This window comes from Dipodomys merriami, unplaced genomic scaffold (assembly GCF_024711535.1).
Source record: "Dipodomys merriami isolate MVZ:Mamm:240054 unplaced genomic scaffold, mDipMer1.0.p SCAF_1109, whole genome shotgun sequence".
NCBI lineage: Eukaryota > Metazoa > Chordata > Mammalia > Rodentia > Heteromyidae > Dipodomys > Dipodomys merriami.
Window position 1 is genome coordinate 109,115 of NW_027202393.1, and position 17,430 is coordinate 126,544.

Sequence of the window (17,430 nt, forward strand, 5' to 3'; positions counted from 1 at the left end):
TGTTTGTGTCATGGTATTTTTTTTGTGTGTGTGTGGAAGATTAGGTAATTTTGAATACTTTTTTAAACAACCTTTGGAGCCACTATTCCTAATTTAAACATTTGCAGAAAAATCATTCTAGTTTCACACATTTATTGTGTAATTAATATTTTTCCAGTTGATGATTTTGAGTTATAGTCAACACTGAGGGAAGGAGCTGTTTGGTTTCCACAGCATTGTAGCCGGTGACATAGCTGAGTCTGGTCACTGCATACAAAGCAGCAGAACAGACCTGCTAGCCTTTGGGGGCTGAGCAGATAAAGGTTTGCCCACTGAACGTGTTACGTAGCTGCCTTCAGGCCCCTCGGCAGTGCAGTTGCTCCTGCTGATTTATAAGTTCCTGCCAAATTGGAATGCCACATGCCTTTGGGCATGTGTACCAAGTTAGAAAGCATCAGCTGCCAGTCTAGGTGCCTTCTGGAGGCTGGTGTGCCTTTCCTCTCGTGTCCTGAGCCGGCACTCCAGGCAGTCTTTCTGGCCAGCAGCTTCGAGAGTCCCTCAGGGGCCCACTGCCCCGCCTTTGTGCATGAGAGGTTCTGGTCCCACACGGGGCTTTCATCTAGATGTACATTGTACTCGGTCCTGTGCAAATCAGGAAGATTTGCAACTCCAAAAGCAAATACAACCAACATGACTTTTATTCCTTAGCTACTCCTTCCCCCCTCCCCCTCCTCTAAATAAACTCAAAGGAATTATTGTGACTAAATGGTGGCAATATAAATCTGCATATTGATTCTTGGAAGTTGAAGAAAAGAAACAAATTGGTAAAAGGTTAAAGAAAACTTACACAGGGAATAGGTACGCGTTACAAAGGGAAAGTGTCTGGAGTGTTATTTAAGAAAAGCTACAGTTGAGTGACTGGCTATATTAAGGAAATTTCACGTTCTGTATGTCATTAGACTGTCCTTGGTCTGGAATCCGGCTGTAAGGCGGGCAGGACTTTTTAAAGTGAGCAGTTGTTCATCCTTAGTGGGCATATTTTCTAACAACTGTCTTCTTCCCCTTCCCCCAGAGGTAGTCTGGGTGCCCCTTGCTCAGTCCAGAGAGATTTGTTTTCGTGTGTGTGTGTGTGTGTGTGTGTGTGTGTGTGTATGTGTGTGTGTGTGTGTGTGTGTGTGTGTGTGTGTGTGTACATGTGCACACATTAAGCAGGCTTTTCCCTAATGAGCTGTGTCACCAGCTGCAAGAGAGGCAAATCCTGTTACTCTCCGCAGCTCCTCTGAAGCCGCAGAGCTGTGGTAGGAATGGAGCTCCTTTCACTCTTTTCTGCTGTTTTCTTTCCCCATCCTCTGCTGTCCCCAAGCATCTTGGCAAAGTTCAGATTTCTATGCTCACAGTTCAATGCGCACAGTGAAAGGAGAATACAAAAGGCCCAAGGAGAGAAAGTGAGAAGAGGAAAAAAAAAAGCTTGGGGTGGGTGTCTTTAGGAGGAGGGTCCTTTGTGCCTAAGTTTAAGACTTAAGTTCTGGGTTGAAACCTTAAGTAGTAAAGCTTTGAATAACCTGGATCTCTGGACTCTCTTTGGAGACAGTTTTATCCGTACTTAAAGCAATGACTTATGTATGAAGAGAATTCAAATTCCTTATATCAAAAAACGTGATACTGGTATCTCCTCAGTCTTTGCTCTCTTTCTAGAGGAAGATGAGATAAATGTAATATTACTTAGTGCAGCATTTGTTTTGTGTATCACGGGTGGTATTTACCTCCCTTCTTTGTCCATACCACCCCTTGGAGACCACATACTTCGTGTGAGGAACACACAACATCTTGCTGTGAAACATATTTTTTAATTGTGGTAACAATTTTAAAACATTTATATCATTGATACAATTAAAAGTTAACCCATTAGTCGGGTGCTGGTGGCTCACACCTGTAACACTAGCTACTCAGGAGGTTGAAATTTGAGAATCACAGTTCAAAGCCAGCCCGGGCAGAAAAATCCATATATATATATATTTTTTTGTTTTGTTTTGTTTTGTTTTGCCAGTCCTGGGGCTTGAACTCAGAGCCTGGGTGCTGTCCCTGAGCTTCTTTTGCTCAAGACTTGTGCTATACCACTTGAGCCACACCTCTGCTGCTGGCTCTTTCTGTGTATGTGGTACTGAGGAATCAAACACAGGACTTCGTGCATGCTAGGCGAGCACTCTACCACTAAGCCACATTCACAGCCCCCTATGAGATTCTTATCGCTAGTGAACCACTCAAAAACCAGAAAGTGGAGCTGTTGCTTAAAGTGGTAGAGCAAAAGCCAAAAGAAAAAAGAAAAATCATGAAAATGACTTTTTTCCTGTTAACAAGTTTTCATTGTACAGTAATTAATTACCATTAGCCACCAGTGCATTTCCGTTGTATTATTTTCATTGTTATATTCAGTAGTGTATTTTTATGGTTGTGAAACAAACACATCTCCAGAGCTTTTCATCTTGCACAACTCAAACCACTCTTTAAACAGGGATGGGGAAAGTCTGGCCTGTGGCCCATTGAAGGCCTAGGAAGTCAGTTGGTAAATGAGGGGACAGACAGACAGGAATGCATCTGCTCTGATTGTACTGATAACTTTGTATGGCCCATAATGATGTTATAAAAGGCCATATGACCTTTGGCAGGAAAATATTTCTCAACCTTTGCAAAAGTTTCTTTCTTTTTTTTGGTTGGTCATGGGACTTGAACTCTGGGCCTGGACACTGTCCCTCAGCTCAAGGTGAGCGCTCTACCACTTGAGCCACAGTGCCACTTCCTGTTTTTCTAGTGGTTCAACTGGCGATAAAAATCTCATGGGCTTTCCTGCCCAGGCGGGCTTTGAACCCTGATCCTCAGATCTCAACCTCCTGAATAGCTAGGATTACAGGTGTGAGCCACCTAGGCCCAGTTTGGTTCTAATTTTTAATGATAACTTAAAAAAATTGTTGTTACAAGGGTGACCAGTCACATTTACATAAGTCAGGTAAGGAGTACAGTACATCTCTTTTTGGATAATGTCACTCCTAATGATTTAACCATCTTCTTAACTCAGGTCTGCATTTGTGCATCCATGCCTGCATGCCTCTCCCCCATCCTAGTATATTTCCAGGTGGCATTCTGTTATATTAAACATAGTATTGTACAATTATGTTTTAAAAGGCAGTTTTGTATTTGAACCTGTTTGTCTACAGACTGTACTGAGTTATTTACCATATTCTAGGACCTATGGTGTGGGGGGAAATGGCAAGCAAGTAAAGGGGCTGGAATATTGTTTGAAAGACAGCATGGGCTTGTTCGTTTCTCCTAATCCAACAGTCCGGACGCTGTATCCTTCTATTGTACTTATCCTATAAGAAAGCAAACTTTTCTCCCAGGGAGAAGCCTGAGAAGCCTCTTGTCTCACTTAATAGTTGACTGAAGATCATTTATGATTTTGTTCCCCCTTCATATTGATTTAGGGAACCTGGGGGCGAGCTCAGTGGTTGAAGCCTTCTCTACAGGTGCCAGGCCCAGGAGCTGTCCTCAGACAAAAAAGTTAATGCACATCTTACATTCTACTCTAAATCATGATTGTTTTTTAAAAATAAAATCACCATTAAATGTTTTTCAAGTCTGGTCTCTAAGAGATCACGCATATCCTATGTTAGACTTCTGGCAGTCCTCTCTTGAGCAATACCCTCCTGGTTCTTGTCTTATGTTCTCAAGTATGGCTGTTAAAACAACTTAATTTGGTATGTCCTCTGTGTGTGTGTATGTAGACGCACATGCACGAGTGCACGTTTGCCTAGGATTTGAACTCAGAGTCTGGACATTGTCATTTTTTGAGATTTTTTTTGCTCAAGGCTAGTGTAGTGCTCTGCCACTTGAGCCGTAGCTCCAGTCCTGGCTTTTTGGTGGTTAATTGGAGTCTCATGGACTCCTGTCTGGGGCTGGCTTTGAAGTTCAGTCCTCAGATCTCGGCCTCCTAGGTAGTTAGAATTACTTGGCAGAGGCAGTAATATATTTAGTAATAATATAAACTCTAGGAGACATTACATAGTTCAGTCTAAGCACCTCTAATGAAAAATGAACATTTTGGGGCTGGGAATTTACATCAGTGGAATAGTACTTGGCGTGTGCAAAGGCCTGGGTCCCATCTCTACTATTCTTCAGAGTTGGAAGCCACACTTAAGAGCAAGCAAGTTGTGCTTTTGATGTACTCTGGGAGAGGAGGGACTCATAGGCAGGTGTGTTGCAGGGTACATAGCTACTGTAGTTCAGGCATCGAAATTGGAGGATTGGCAAAGTGAAATTCACCTGGGAAGACCGTAGAGAAAAGTCTTTGTGCCTGGTGCTGGTGGCTCACACCTTTAATCCTAATTACTCAGCAGGCTGAGATCTGAGGATTGCGGTTCAAAGCCAGCCCAGGCAGGAGAGTAGTCCATGACACTCTTAGCTCAAGTAAACCACTCAGAAAACTGGAAGTGGCTCAAGTGGTAGAACGTTCACCTTGAGCTGAAGAGCTGAGGGACAGCACCCAGGCCCAGAGTTAAAGCCCCACGACCAACCAAAAAAAAAATCTTTGTGTGATGTACAGTTGGCCCAGAAAAGGGATTTCCAGGCCCTAGACTGTACACATGAGTGTTTGCAAACGTAAGCAAAACAAATGCATCTCACCAAGGCATTACTCTCCAGATGATGTAAGAGCCGTCTTATTCTAGCAATCTCCTCTAGACATGTAGGAGTAGCATCATTACAGTAAAAGTTGCCAAATTTCTTCCTCCCAGTTCTGTTAAGTTCAAAATACAGTGTTGCAGTTGGTTTATTTTTGAAACCGTTATATAACAAAAAGTACTTGTAATTGATTATAAAGCATTTAATGCTCCTGTATTTTGTTTTGCCACTAAATTAGAAAACTATACAATATGCAAACTAGTTGATTATACAACTAGCATGGCTTTGCAAAAAAGAAATATGCACCTGTATCACAGCCATGGGGCTGGGATGAGATCTGGAGGATTGCCGTTAGTAAGTAGTCAGCCGGGAACCGTTTCCAAGCTCCATCTCCAAAATAGCCAAGAAAAAAGCAGACTGAACCGGGCACCCTTGGCTCACACTTGTAACCCTAGCTGCAAAAGGGGCTGAGAGCTGAGGATTGTGCTGCCAAGCCAGCCTGGGCGGGGGAGTTCCTAAGACTCAACTCCAGTAAATTACTCAGAAATAGCTGGAGGTGGTGCTGAGTTCAAGTGACAGAATGCTAGCTTTGAGCAGATTAAGCTCAGTACAGCTCTCAGTCCCTAAGTTCAAGCCCTAGGATCAACACACACACGCACATACACACGCCCGCACACACACACACACACACACACACACACACACACACACACACACACACACACACACACACACACACACACACACACACACTGGGCTTCAAGTGTTAGAATACAGGTCTAGCAGGTGCAAGACCCTGATTTCAGTCCCTGCCCCCCATTACTGTCTTCCCCAACCCTCCCCAAGAACTGTGGGTATGTCTTCCAGAGTGTAGACAAAAGGAATGGGAGGGATGGTAGGGGCAGTAAGAGAAACTCCAGGAAAAACCTGAAAGCTCTCATTGCTCCTCTTGCAGCAGTAACTGGGGGAAGAGGGAAAATGGCAGCAAACCCTTTGCTTCATTGACCAGCCATTTTCTGTTGCTTGGGCTCTGTGTTTTTGGTGGTAGTGTAGATTTTAAGAACTCTCAGTATTTAATCTCTCTCTTTCCTCTTCTCTCTCAGGAGTTAGAGGCAGCTCTTCACAGAGATGATGTGGAGTTTATTAGCGATCAGATTGCCTGCTTGCTTCAGGGCTGCCATCAGCGAAGGGATATCAAAGTGAGTAACTACTAACTGTGCTCTTAGCACATATTTATCGCACAGGGATAGCTAGCCAATCATAGCATCTACCCCTAGTCCATATAAGACAGTATACCCTAATGCATAATATGCAAATGAGCTCCCAGGCTCTGTGTCTGTGCTTTCTTTTTTGGGGGGGGAGGGGAGGTCCGGTCATGGGGCCTGAACTCCAGGCCTGGGTGCTATCCCTCAGCTCTTCAGCTCAAGGCTAGAGCTCTACCACATGAGCCACAGCGCCACTTCCAGCTTTTTTCTTTTTGCTTATGTGGTGCTGAGGAATTGAACCCAGGGCCTCATGCATGCAAAGCAAGCGCTCTAGCACTGAGCCACCTTCCCAGCCCCTGCTCATCCTTTACTGTGATGGTTGAGTTTGCTTTTCACAAATCTGTTATCATTTACTTGTAGCTACACCAGCTGCCACTCAAGTGTAGAATTTTTGTCTCTTGCTTGTGCCTATTTCTGATTTTTGTTTGAAATACTGGTGAAATACCGCCAACAAAACGATAAGAGTTTTCTATATTTCTTGCAATTGTGTCTTCTGTTGTCCACATAACCTGGTAGCAATAGCATAATTTACTTGGTGCCTCTGGGCTCTCTGATGCCGTTATAACTGCCAAATAAATAGCTCTCTAGTGTCTGTGAAGGCACTAGCAAGTAAATTTGATCAATGTTAACAAAACTGTTTTGTTCTGAGATCTGTTTTCTTGGTGGTGGTTGTCTTTGGAGCCTGTGTTGTACAGGCTAATCTAGAACTCCTGGGTTCAAGGGGTTCTCCTTGAAGTTCTCACCCTTCTGGATATCTGGACTACAAGTATGTGCCACTGCACCTCACCTTTCCCTTATTTTTGGAAAAGAGCCCTGACATTTGTTAGCCTTCCCTTTTGTAGAGCCCCTGCCTAGCATGCATGAGGCCCTGGGTCTGTTTATTTCCTCTTGATGCACAAATAAACACTCCCCAAAGTAGAGACGCTGGATTCTGAGGAGGGTCTCATGGTTCTCTGGGCCCTTGTGGACTCTCCGAAGCTCCTTGGCTTTGCTGGGGTGCAGGGCCGTGCCATGCCCATGTCCTGAGGCCCGTGCCCCTGAGAACCGGGAGCAGACCCGCCCCAGCTGTTACACACGACAGGTGAAAAGGTCGAGCAATCAGCACAAGTTGTGAAAGCATTATCAGAGATGTATTTTTATAAGTACAAAAGAAGGAAAACTGAGGATACATGTAAATGGACAAAATGTACAAAGCAGTTGACAGCCTGCCTCACACAATTCAGGAGCGCTGTTCTGTCTCTTGGGCAGGGAGAGTGTCATGTTCACATTGATGGGTGATTGGGGTTATCTGAACTGTGTGGGTCCAGCACTTGCACTTGTAGAGCAGGGGTCTGAGGTTACATGATTTCAGAGTCGTAGGAGCCAACGGCTCTGGAGCACGCCCAAGTTCTGCTAGTAGTAGAATATTGCCTATCTTCTGTTCCCCAAGGTTGATGATAAGCACCTGGGTTCTTCTGTTCACTCTTGCTGGGGTTTCTTTTTCCATTTTCTTCTCTATTATACACAGGGGTGTTTTTGTTGTTTTTGTTTTGCCAGTCCTGGGGCTTGAACTCAGTGCCTGGGCACTGTCCCTGAGCTTCTTTTGCTCAAGGCTAGCACTCTATCACTGAGCCATGATGCCACTTCCAACTTTTACTGTGTGTGTGGTACTGAGGAATTGAACCCAGGGCTTTATTCATGCTAGGCAAGCACTGTACCACTGAACCACATTCCCAACCCCACTTTCTTTGTTTTTTTTTTTTTTTTTGCTTTGCTTTCAAAAACAAAATCTAGTACTGAAAGTTTGTCCTTTAAACATTAACTGTTTGGAAATACAGTGCTCCTGCTAAATGTGTTTATTTGAACTTGTGACATCATGCAGTAAAATCACGTATCTTCAGCATACAGGCCACTTCTGTTTGTGCGCATGACTGGGTCTGTGTACTGGTTTGGGGGCTTGAACTAAGGCCTGGGTACTGTCCTTTGGCTTTTTTTGCTCAAAGCTGCCTATCATTTGAACCACAGCTCCACATCTGGCTTTCTGGTGGTTAATTGGAAATAGGAGTCTCATAGACTTTTTCTGCCAGGACTGGCTTAGAACTAGGAGCCTCTTATCTCAGCCTCCTGAATAGCTAGGATTACAGATGTGAGCCACTGGCACCTGGCAGGCCAATGGATTTGAACAAATGAATGTGCCATGTAGTCATCATTCTGCTCAGAAACAGAACATTTCCATCTTCCCAGAAAGTTGTCTTTGTAGTTGCTCTCCCATGTAAACTGGTCTGGCTGTCAGTGGCCTCAGTTTTACTAAGATACCTTGTGGTAGTGTTGTAGAATTTGTGCTAATGGGACAACACACTATCAAGTCCAGCTTCTTTCATTCAGTGCAATGTCTGCAGAATTCTTTGGGATTGCTGTTTGTATCAATTTGTTCATTTTGGCCAAGTGAAGGATTAAATTGTATCTAGTGAAAAATAAATTGCAAGCTGTTTATCCTTTCCATGTGTTGATAGGGATGTGTGTTGCTTTTGAGGTTGTTAGAATAAAGCTACTGTGAGTATTTGCATGCAAATGTTGCTGTAAATGTATTTTCATTTATTTTGAGAATTTCTGAATCTTATGGTAATGGTATGTTTAACGTCAAGAAACTGCCAAACTCTTTTTCCAAAGTGGTTGTGACATTTTATATTTCTACTAGTGAAATAGGAGAAGTCTAGTTGCTTGCTCTATATCTTTACCAACATTTGCTCTTTTAATTTCACCGATTCTCTTGTCTTTAAGGTAGTAACTCACTCTCATTTTAATTTGTATTTTCCCAATGACCAGGAATGTTGGACATCGTTCTTGTTCATTTGTACATCTCTTCTTGGTGAAACGTTTACTCACATCTTTTGATTACTTATGTTCAGTTAGGGGTATTTACTAGTTTGTAGATGGAACTGTTTAGATTTTTTATGCAGTCTGGATGTAAGTCCCTTGTTAGACATACAATGTCAAAGTGTAAATATTTGCTCCTAGTGTGTATTTTCCATTTATGTTTTTAAAGAACAAGAGTTTTTATTTAGCTAGGCACTGATGGCTCACACCTGTAATCCAAGCTACTCAGGAGGCTGAGATCTGAGGGTTGTGGTTCAAAGCCAGCTCTGGCAGGAAAGTCATAAGACTCATCTCTCCAGTTAACTACCAGAAAATCAAAAGAGGCTTTGTGGCTCCAAGTGATAGAGAACTAGCTTTGAGTGCTAGCCTTGAGTGAAAGACCCCAGGGACAGTGCCCAGTCTCTTGAGTTAAAGCCCCATGACCTCCCTCCCTCCAAAAAAAGTTTCATTTAGTTCAAGTCAATGTAATATATTTTTTCCTATATATTTCACATTTTTTTTCTGTGTGCGAAATCAGTGATACTACAAAAGTATCATTTTCACATGCTTTTTTTTTTTTTTAATGATTTTTCCAGATTTAGCTTCTTATAAGTTGTCTTCTCGCTGCATTTAGGGCTAGCATTTTCTGCCGAGATAAGAAGTCCCAGGATTTTTTTCCTTTGGCTGTCTTGATTTGGAGCCCTGCTGTTCCAGATCTTAGCCTTCCTCAGAATTGGGATGACAGGCATGGAATGCCCAATGCTGTGTTTGTTGCTTGGCTGGCCTCAAACCATGGTCATCCCAGGTCATCTCAGCCATGTGATGTAGCTCGGGACAGCACCTGTGTGATGTCTTGTTGTTAGGTGTTTATAGAACTTCTCTAGGTATTCTTGTCAAATCACCCCATTTATCATTGCAAAATTCCAATTTCAGTATTTTTTGAGTTGGTCCTAAGATTAGCTCACAGCTGGTGCTGTATGCCTTGAGACATACCTCCATCTAGGATTTTTTTTGCTGTTTTTGTTTTGTTTTGTTTTAGATAAGAATCTCAGGTTGTCTGTTGGGCTGGCTTTGAACCATGATCCTCAGATTTCATCCACAGGCTTAGCTACATTGTAAAGTCCTGTCCAAAACAAAACAAAAGATCTGTTAGCTATTTTGGCCTAGGTTCTGTGATCTTAAAGAAGAAACACTTTCAATCTGGGTACCTGTAACTCAGGAGTCTGAGATCTGCAGATCAATCCAGCCTAGGCAGGAACCTATGAAACTCTGTATCTCCAATTAACAAGTAAAAGTACCAGAAGTGGAACTGTGGATCAAGTGGTAGAGCCCTAGCTTTGAGCAAAAAAGCTCAAGGACAGCACCCCCAGGTCCTGAGTTCAAGCCTCAGGATTCACATCTACCCACACAAATAAAGGATAGACACTGTCAGTCAGTGGCTGTGGCTCCAGTACTGGGGATGGTGCACTGCTGCGCTCTACCCCAGGCCTCAGATTATCTTATACAACCTCTTCACTTGCTGATTTACAAGAACTCCTGCTAAATATTGCCTCATCAATCATGTGCATGCATTAGTTAAGCCTCACAAATGCTTGAAGCGTGTGGAATGAGGCGATTCTACTTTTCACTTAGTCTGCATTATGTATGGTTCTTTTCCTTAGTAAGGAGACTGGACACCTTTTCATGTCCCTGACATGTGCTTCTAAGAGGTCAGTAGCTGCCTGTTTTCTATGATATCCCAAACACATTGCAGCTGTTAAATCAGTTGCTTTGCCTAGTCATGAATTCTGCCAGTTCCAGCCCGCTGACCCTTAAAAGCAGTCAGTACCCCAGCCCTCTGCCTCTGTCTGTGGGCTGGCCAATAGAAGGGAGGTGTCTTCTGTCTGAAGCTGGCTGAAGAGCTCTTTGCTGACTTCTATCAAGGGGCTAACCTTGGGTGTTAGAAAGCAGTTGACTCATCCTTGTTTTCATTCTCTTTCTACTGTTCTGTCTTGGTTTCTTTGCTATAAGAAACAGGTAACTTCAAGTAGGTCTTTGTCTCTTTATTCACGCAATACTGACTTAGAGTCAGTGGTCTTTCCTAATATTTTGAATAGGAAAGTAAAGAGAAAATGGATCTTTAAGAGTATATGGAGGCTGGGAATGTGGCTCAGTTGTAGAGTGCTTGCCTAGCATGCATTTCGATTCCTTAGTACCACATACACAGAAAAGGCCAGAAATGGCACTGTGGCTCAAGTGGTAGAGCACTACCCTTGAGCAGAAGTTGTTCCGGGACCATGCCTAGGCCCTGATTTCAATCCCCAGGCCTGGCATGTACACATGTACGCATGCACGCATGCATGCATAAATAAATAAATAGGATGAGCAAAAGATTAGACAGTTGTCTCCACTTCGTAGTTTGCTGTTGACTTGCGTGTGCTGCTGCCAGTGTTTTAAGAGTTCTCCGTGGGGAGCTCTTAGGACACGTTTATCTTCTTTGGAACTTCATGTAGTTGGTCTAATACATAAAGCAGCCAAGACCGTCAGATCCTCCTTGTTGCCGTTGATAAGTTTGTCAGCTCTCAAGCCACAGCTTTGTGTACATTCATGTATTTTTGTCTGGGCCTTATGGATAGGCCTCAGACATTCCACAGCTACCTGGAAGACATTATCAACTATCGCTGGGAGCTTGAGGAGGGGAAACCCAACCCCCTGAGAGAAGACAGTTTCCAAGACCTGCCTCTTCCGTACCCGTGTGGAGATTCTGCACCGCCTCTGTGATTACCGGCTTGATGCAGATGATGTCTTCGATCTACTCAAGGTGCTTCCCTGAAAGCCCATTCTCTAGTGCAGTAAAAACCCAGTAGTTGAGAATGGAGCTTTGAAATCAGAGCCTAGACACTGTCCCTGAGCTTTTTTGCTCAAGGCTAGTTCTCTACCACTTGAGCCACAGTGCTGCTTCTATCACTTAGTGGTTAGTTAGACGTAAGAGCTCTTGGACCTTTTTAGGGGGGGTGTGGTAGGAATTTGAACTAGGGCCTGGACATTGTCCCTGAGCCTTTTTTGTTTTGTTTTTGTTTTGCTCAAGGTTAATGCTTTACTACTTGAGCCACAGTTCCACTTCTGGCTTTTTGGTCGTTAATTGGAGATAAAGAGGCTCATGGCCTTTCCTGCCTGGGCAGGCTTTGAGTCGTGATCCTCAGACCTCAGCCTCCTGAGTAGCTGGGATGACAGACATGAGCCACGGATGCCCGGCTGGCAGGTGTCCGGATCATAGAGGATTAGACCTGGTGATGACTTCTAGTCCTTTCTTGGTCATGTCATTTAGAAGTAGTCTTCGTTCAGGACTCCAGCCTAGGTCAGGCCCTGGGGTAAATTGGGAGTCTCAGCTGGAGCAGAATGTTGCTGTGGGTTCTGACTGAGCTGCCATAGTGGATTACATGGGACAGAACCTTAGAGCATCTTATCCTACCCACTACCTTTTGTGTACGTATAAAGTAAATCTAAGCCAGGTAGTCAGACCATTCATTGTAATTCTCCGTTTTTGGACGGGTGGGAGCCGTGGTTGGGGTAGGGAACATTTCAAGCATTTCTATATCTTGTTCTTCAAAGAAGGTACCCCCATCCCATTCTGTGTTTTATCTGCCCAGATGGAAAAATGATATCCTGTACTTGGCATTTTGAAACAGGTGATAGGTTCGTGTATTGAAGTTTTCTTCCATTTATTTAGTTCATTGTTTTCCCCAACCCTCCTTCCTTTTCTGCTAAGGGTCTGGATGCAGACAGTCTCCGTGTAGAACCTCTAGGGGAAGACAATTCAGGGGCACTCTACTGGTATTTCTACGGAACACGAATGTATAAAGAGGATCCAGTACAAGGGAGGTCTAATGGAGAACTCTCCATGAGCAGGTAAAGTCTTCAGTGTCAAGGCTGTAATAGCTACATGTAAAAATGTCTTTAAAATTACATGCATCAGTGCTGGGTTGTGGCTTAAGCCATAGAGCACCACTTTGCAAACCTTACGCCCTAGGCTCAAACCCTGGTACCATACATACATAAAAGAAGAAAGCTCATACAAACAAATAAGGGGAATTAACTGTATCAGCATTCTTGAAGGGAGAGTAATTTCATATACAAATAAAAAGGAGCAGGGTACCAGTTGCTCACACCTGCTACATTTCCAGACATGTTTAAAATTTGTCCCAATCAATCTCACCCCTTATATCAATTTCCTTTCCCCCTTCTCCCCTTCCTACCTTCCCAAAACAATTTCAACATGCTTCCTTGTTCAATTTTCATAGCTGCAAACCATCTCTTTCAATCAAATTTATACCCTTTCAAAATACGTTTCAAAATTATGCACCCTTGGCCTCTTCTTCTCGGTATCATATTGAACTCGAGTTGGAAGAGGCCGGTCCGATCTCAAAATGGAGGTAAAACCGCCGCCCGGGTCGCCCCCAGCCCGACTCTGGCCGTCGCTGCTGTCACTGGGGGGAGGAAGGCCATGATCCAAAGGAACCAGAGCAGCTGCGGAAGCTGTTTATTAGTGGTCTGAGCTTCAAAACTAAAGATGATAGTTTAAGAGAACATTCTGAGAAATGGGGCACACTCACAGATTGTGTGTTAATGAGAGATCCTCAGACAAAACGTTCCAGGGGCTTCGGTTTTGTGACTTATTCTTGTGTTGAAGAGATGATGCAGCCATGTGTGCTAGACCCCACAAGGTTGATGGACGTGTTGTGGAACCAAAGAGAGAGGTTTCTAGAGAGGATTCTGTGAAGCCAGGAGCCCATCTAACAGTGAAGAAAATTTTTGTTGGTGGTATTAAAGAAGATACAGAAGAATATAATTTGAGAGACTACTTTGAAAAATATGGCAAGATTGAAACCATAGAAGTTATGGAAGACCGGCAGAGTGGAAAAAAGAGAGGATTTGCTTTTGTAACTTTTGATGATCATGATACAGTTGATAAAATTGTTGTTCAGAAATACCACACTATTAATGGGCATTATTGTGAAGTATAAAAGGCCCTTTCTAAACAAGAGATGCAGTCTGCTGGATCACAAAGAGGTCGTAGAGGTGGATCTGGCAACATTATGGGTCGTGGAGGAAACTTTGGAGGTGGTGGAGATAATTTTGGATGTGATGGAAACTTTGGTGGAAGAAGAGGCTATGGTGGTGGAGGTGGTGGCAGCAGAGGTAGCTATGGAGGAGGTGATGGTGGATACAATGTATTTGGAGGTGATGGTGGCAACTATGGTGGCCGTCCTGGTTATAGTAGTAGAGGAGGCTATGGTGGTGGTGGACCAGGTTATGGAAACCAAGGTGGAGGATATGGGGGTGGTGGAGGAGGATATGATGGTTACAATGAAGGAGGAAATTTTGGTGGTGGTAACTATAATGATTTTGGAAATTACAGTGGACAACAGCAATCAAATTATGGACCCATGAAAGGGGACAGTTTTGGTGGAAGAAGCTCTGGCAGTCCATATGGTGGTGGTTATGGATCTGGTGGTGGAAGTGGTGGATATGGTAGTAGAAGATTTTAAAACAACAGAAAAAAAGGCTACAGTTCTTAGCAGGAGAGAGAGAGCGAGGAGTTGTCAGGAAAGCTGCAGTTTATTTTGAGACAGTCGTCCCAAATGCATTAAAGGAACTGTAAAAATCTGCCACAGAAGGAACAATGATCCATAGTCAGAAAAGTTACTGCAGCTTAAACAGGAAACCCTTCTTGTTCAGGACTGTCATAACCACAGTTTGCAAAAAGTGCAGCTATTGATTCATGCAACATAGTGTCAATTAGATGTATATTCCTGAGGTCTTTTATCTGTTGTAGCTTTGTCTTTGTCTTTTCATTACATCAGCTATATTGCCCTGTGAATTGTGGTAGTGGTACCAGGAATAAAAAATTAAGGAATTTTTAACTTTTCAATATTTGTGTAGTTCAGTTTTTCTACATTTTAGTACAGAAACTTTAACGAAATGCAGTTTTGAAGGTGTTTCCTTGTGAGTTAACAAGTAAAGATCATTGTTAATCACTATTTTGTATGAATTTTGCTAAAGTTAACTGTAAAGGAACACCTACTGACTTGCAGTTTAAGGGGAATCTATTCTCCTCATTTCCAAACCATGATACGAATGGGCGCTGACATGTGGAGAGAATAGATACTTGCATGTATGCATTGTGTGTTTTAGATACATAGGATTGGGTATTTAAATTAGCATATTTGTGAATTTAATAGCATTAAGATTACCTTCAAATGAAAAAAAAAAACCCTCAAAATCCCTATTTGTGCATTTTCCTTCAATGAAATCATGGTTTTAGTGTGTTTTAAGATTTGCTGAATCGTAGCTGTGTTTAGAACATCTCCATACTACATTTACCTTGATCACATTGAGAATGACAGCTACCATAGTTTTGGAGTGTAAAGCATGTCTGCTGCCCTCTATTTAAATTTGTAAAGGGTAGTGGATATTTTCCCCATCCCTTTAGAAACCATTCTTAATTTTTGATTCAGGACCACTAAGTGTGCAATGTCTGAGCATATTAGTGGATACCTGATTTTATTCTGTTTTTCCTTTGAGACCCCTGAGGCCTATAAGTTTTATTACTTTTCCTTGGTTTAATTTCTCCATGCAAGTTTTCAGAGGAAGAGAATAAAAACACACTTCATTGTCAAATCCTTAAGAAAAAATTATGCACCCTCTACTATACCTTTGTCTCTGAATCTCTTTTGTAATTTGGTTCAGCAGTATAATAATGTGTATGCTATTTATGTATGAAAAGCAGTTTGTGATTTATTTATGTATTTATTTATGAAAAGCAGTTTGAGATTTCTGATCAGAATTAAAAAGAAAAGAGGGATAGTGCTTGCCTAGCTGGGCGCTGGTAGCTACTCAGCTACTCAGGAGGCTGAGATGTGAGGATCACCAATCAAAGCAAGCCCGGACAAGAAAGGCCATGAAACTCTTATCTCCAATAAAACCACCAGAAAACCAGAAGTGGTACAATGGCTCACATGATACAGTGCTAGCCTTGAGCTGAAGAGTTCAGGGACAGCACCCAGACCCAGAGTTCAAGCCCCACAACTGACAGATAGATAGATAGATAGATAGATAGATAGATAGATAGATAGATAGATAGATAGATAGATAGATAGATAGATAGTGCTTGCCAAGCAACTGAGTTTTATTCCCAGCACAAACAAAAAGCAAAGCACTTATGTGTGCATATTTTTAAAAGATAAGAACCTGTAGCCTTTTTGGTCTAACAGTATGAAAATACAGAATTTTAGAAATTTAGGATATTTTGTTCTTGCCAATATATATAGTTTTCATATAACTAAAAATGTGATATTTTGTTTTCTGAACAAATGTCCTCCAATTGCATTCACTTTCCTGTAAATGACATGATTTCCTGTAAGGTACACATACATACAGTGCCAATACCATGTTTTTGTTACCATGGTTCTTTTTTTGGGGGGGTGGGTCAGTCATGGGGGGCCTGGGCGCTGTCCCTGCGCTCTTCAGCTCAAGGCAAGTGCTCTACTGCTTGAGCCACATTGCCACTTCCTGTTTTCGAGTGGTTTTATTGATAAGAGTCTCATGGACTTTCCTGCCCAGGCTGGCTTTGAACCGTGATACTCAGATCTCAGCCTTCTGAGTAGCTAGGATTACAGGCATGAGCCACCAGCAGGCATGAGCCACCAGCACCCAGCTTACCCTGGTTCTTCAAGATAATTTGAGGTTTGGTGTTATGTTTGATGTCTATGTTTGAATACTGTCTGTAGTATCTTTTTTCTGTTGAGATCTAGTTTAATTCCATTTTGGTCTGATAGAATATTTCAATTTTCTTATATTTTCTCAGACTTCCTATATATTCTAGAAAGTCTTATGAGCTGTCAAGAAGAATGTGTATTGTGTTGTAACATCTGTAGATGTCTGATGATTTCATTTCGTCTACACTGCCATTTAATGCTGCCATTCTAGGATTTCTTTACTGATGTTTTCGTTTGGATAACCTATCTGTGAAAGTGAAATACTGAAGTCTCTCATTATTATTTACCAAAGTTTGTAAGTTCAGAAATATTTAATAAATCTGAGTGTGAGCTATTTGGTGCATATATATTAACAATCATAATTTTTCTTCATGGATCATTACCTTCATTAATATGAAGCAACTTTGTTTCTTCAGACTAATTTTTAGCTTGCAATCTATAGTATCAGATATATATATGGCTAATGCTGAACACTTTTGAAGTCCATTTGCTTGGAAGGTCTTTTTTCCTATTCTTTTACCCCAAGCCATGTGTTTCTTATAGGCAACAGAGTTAGATCTTGTTTTAGATATTGTTTTTTGATCTAAGTATGTTTTTTGAGGGTTTTGTTTGTTCGATTTTTCAGTCATGGGGGTTGAACTCGCATCTTTCGATTTTTCAGTCATGGGGGTTGAACTCGCATCCTGGGCATTTTCTCTGAGCTCTTTTTGCTCAAGGCTAGTGCTCTACTACTTTGAGCTACCACTCCACTTCCAGGTTTCTAGTGGTTAATTGGTGGCAAGAGTCTAATAGACTTTCTTGCCCAGGCTTGCTTTGAACCACGATCCTCAAATCTCAGCCTCCTAAGTAACTAGGATTACAGATGTGAGACACCAGAACCTGACTAGTGTATGTCTTTTGACTAAAGAACTAAGATCTTT

At 42.3% G+C, this 17,430-nt stretch overlaps 1 pseudogene; it reads left to right on the top strand.

Annotated features, from left to right (window-relative positions):
• Window positions 1-13,159: 13,159 nt before the first annotated feature.
• On the top strand, window positions 13,160-14,281 carry LOC138822505 (heterogeneous nuclear ribonucleoprotein A3-like; annotated as a pseudogene).
• Window positions 14,282-17,430: the final 3,149 nt, after the last annotated feature.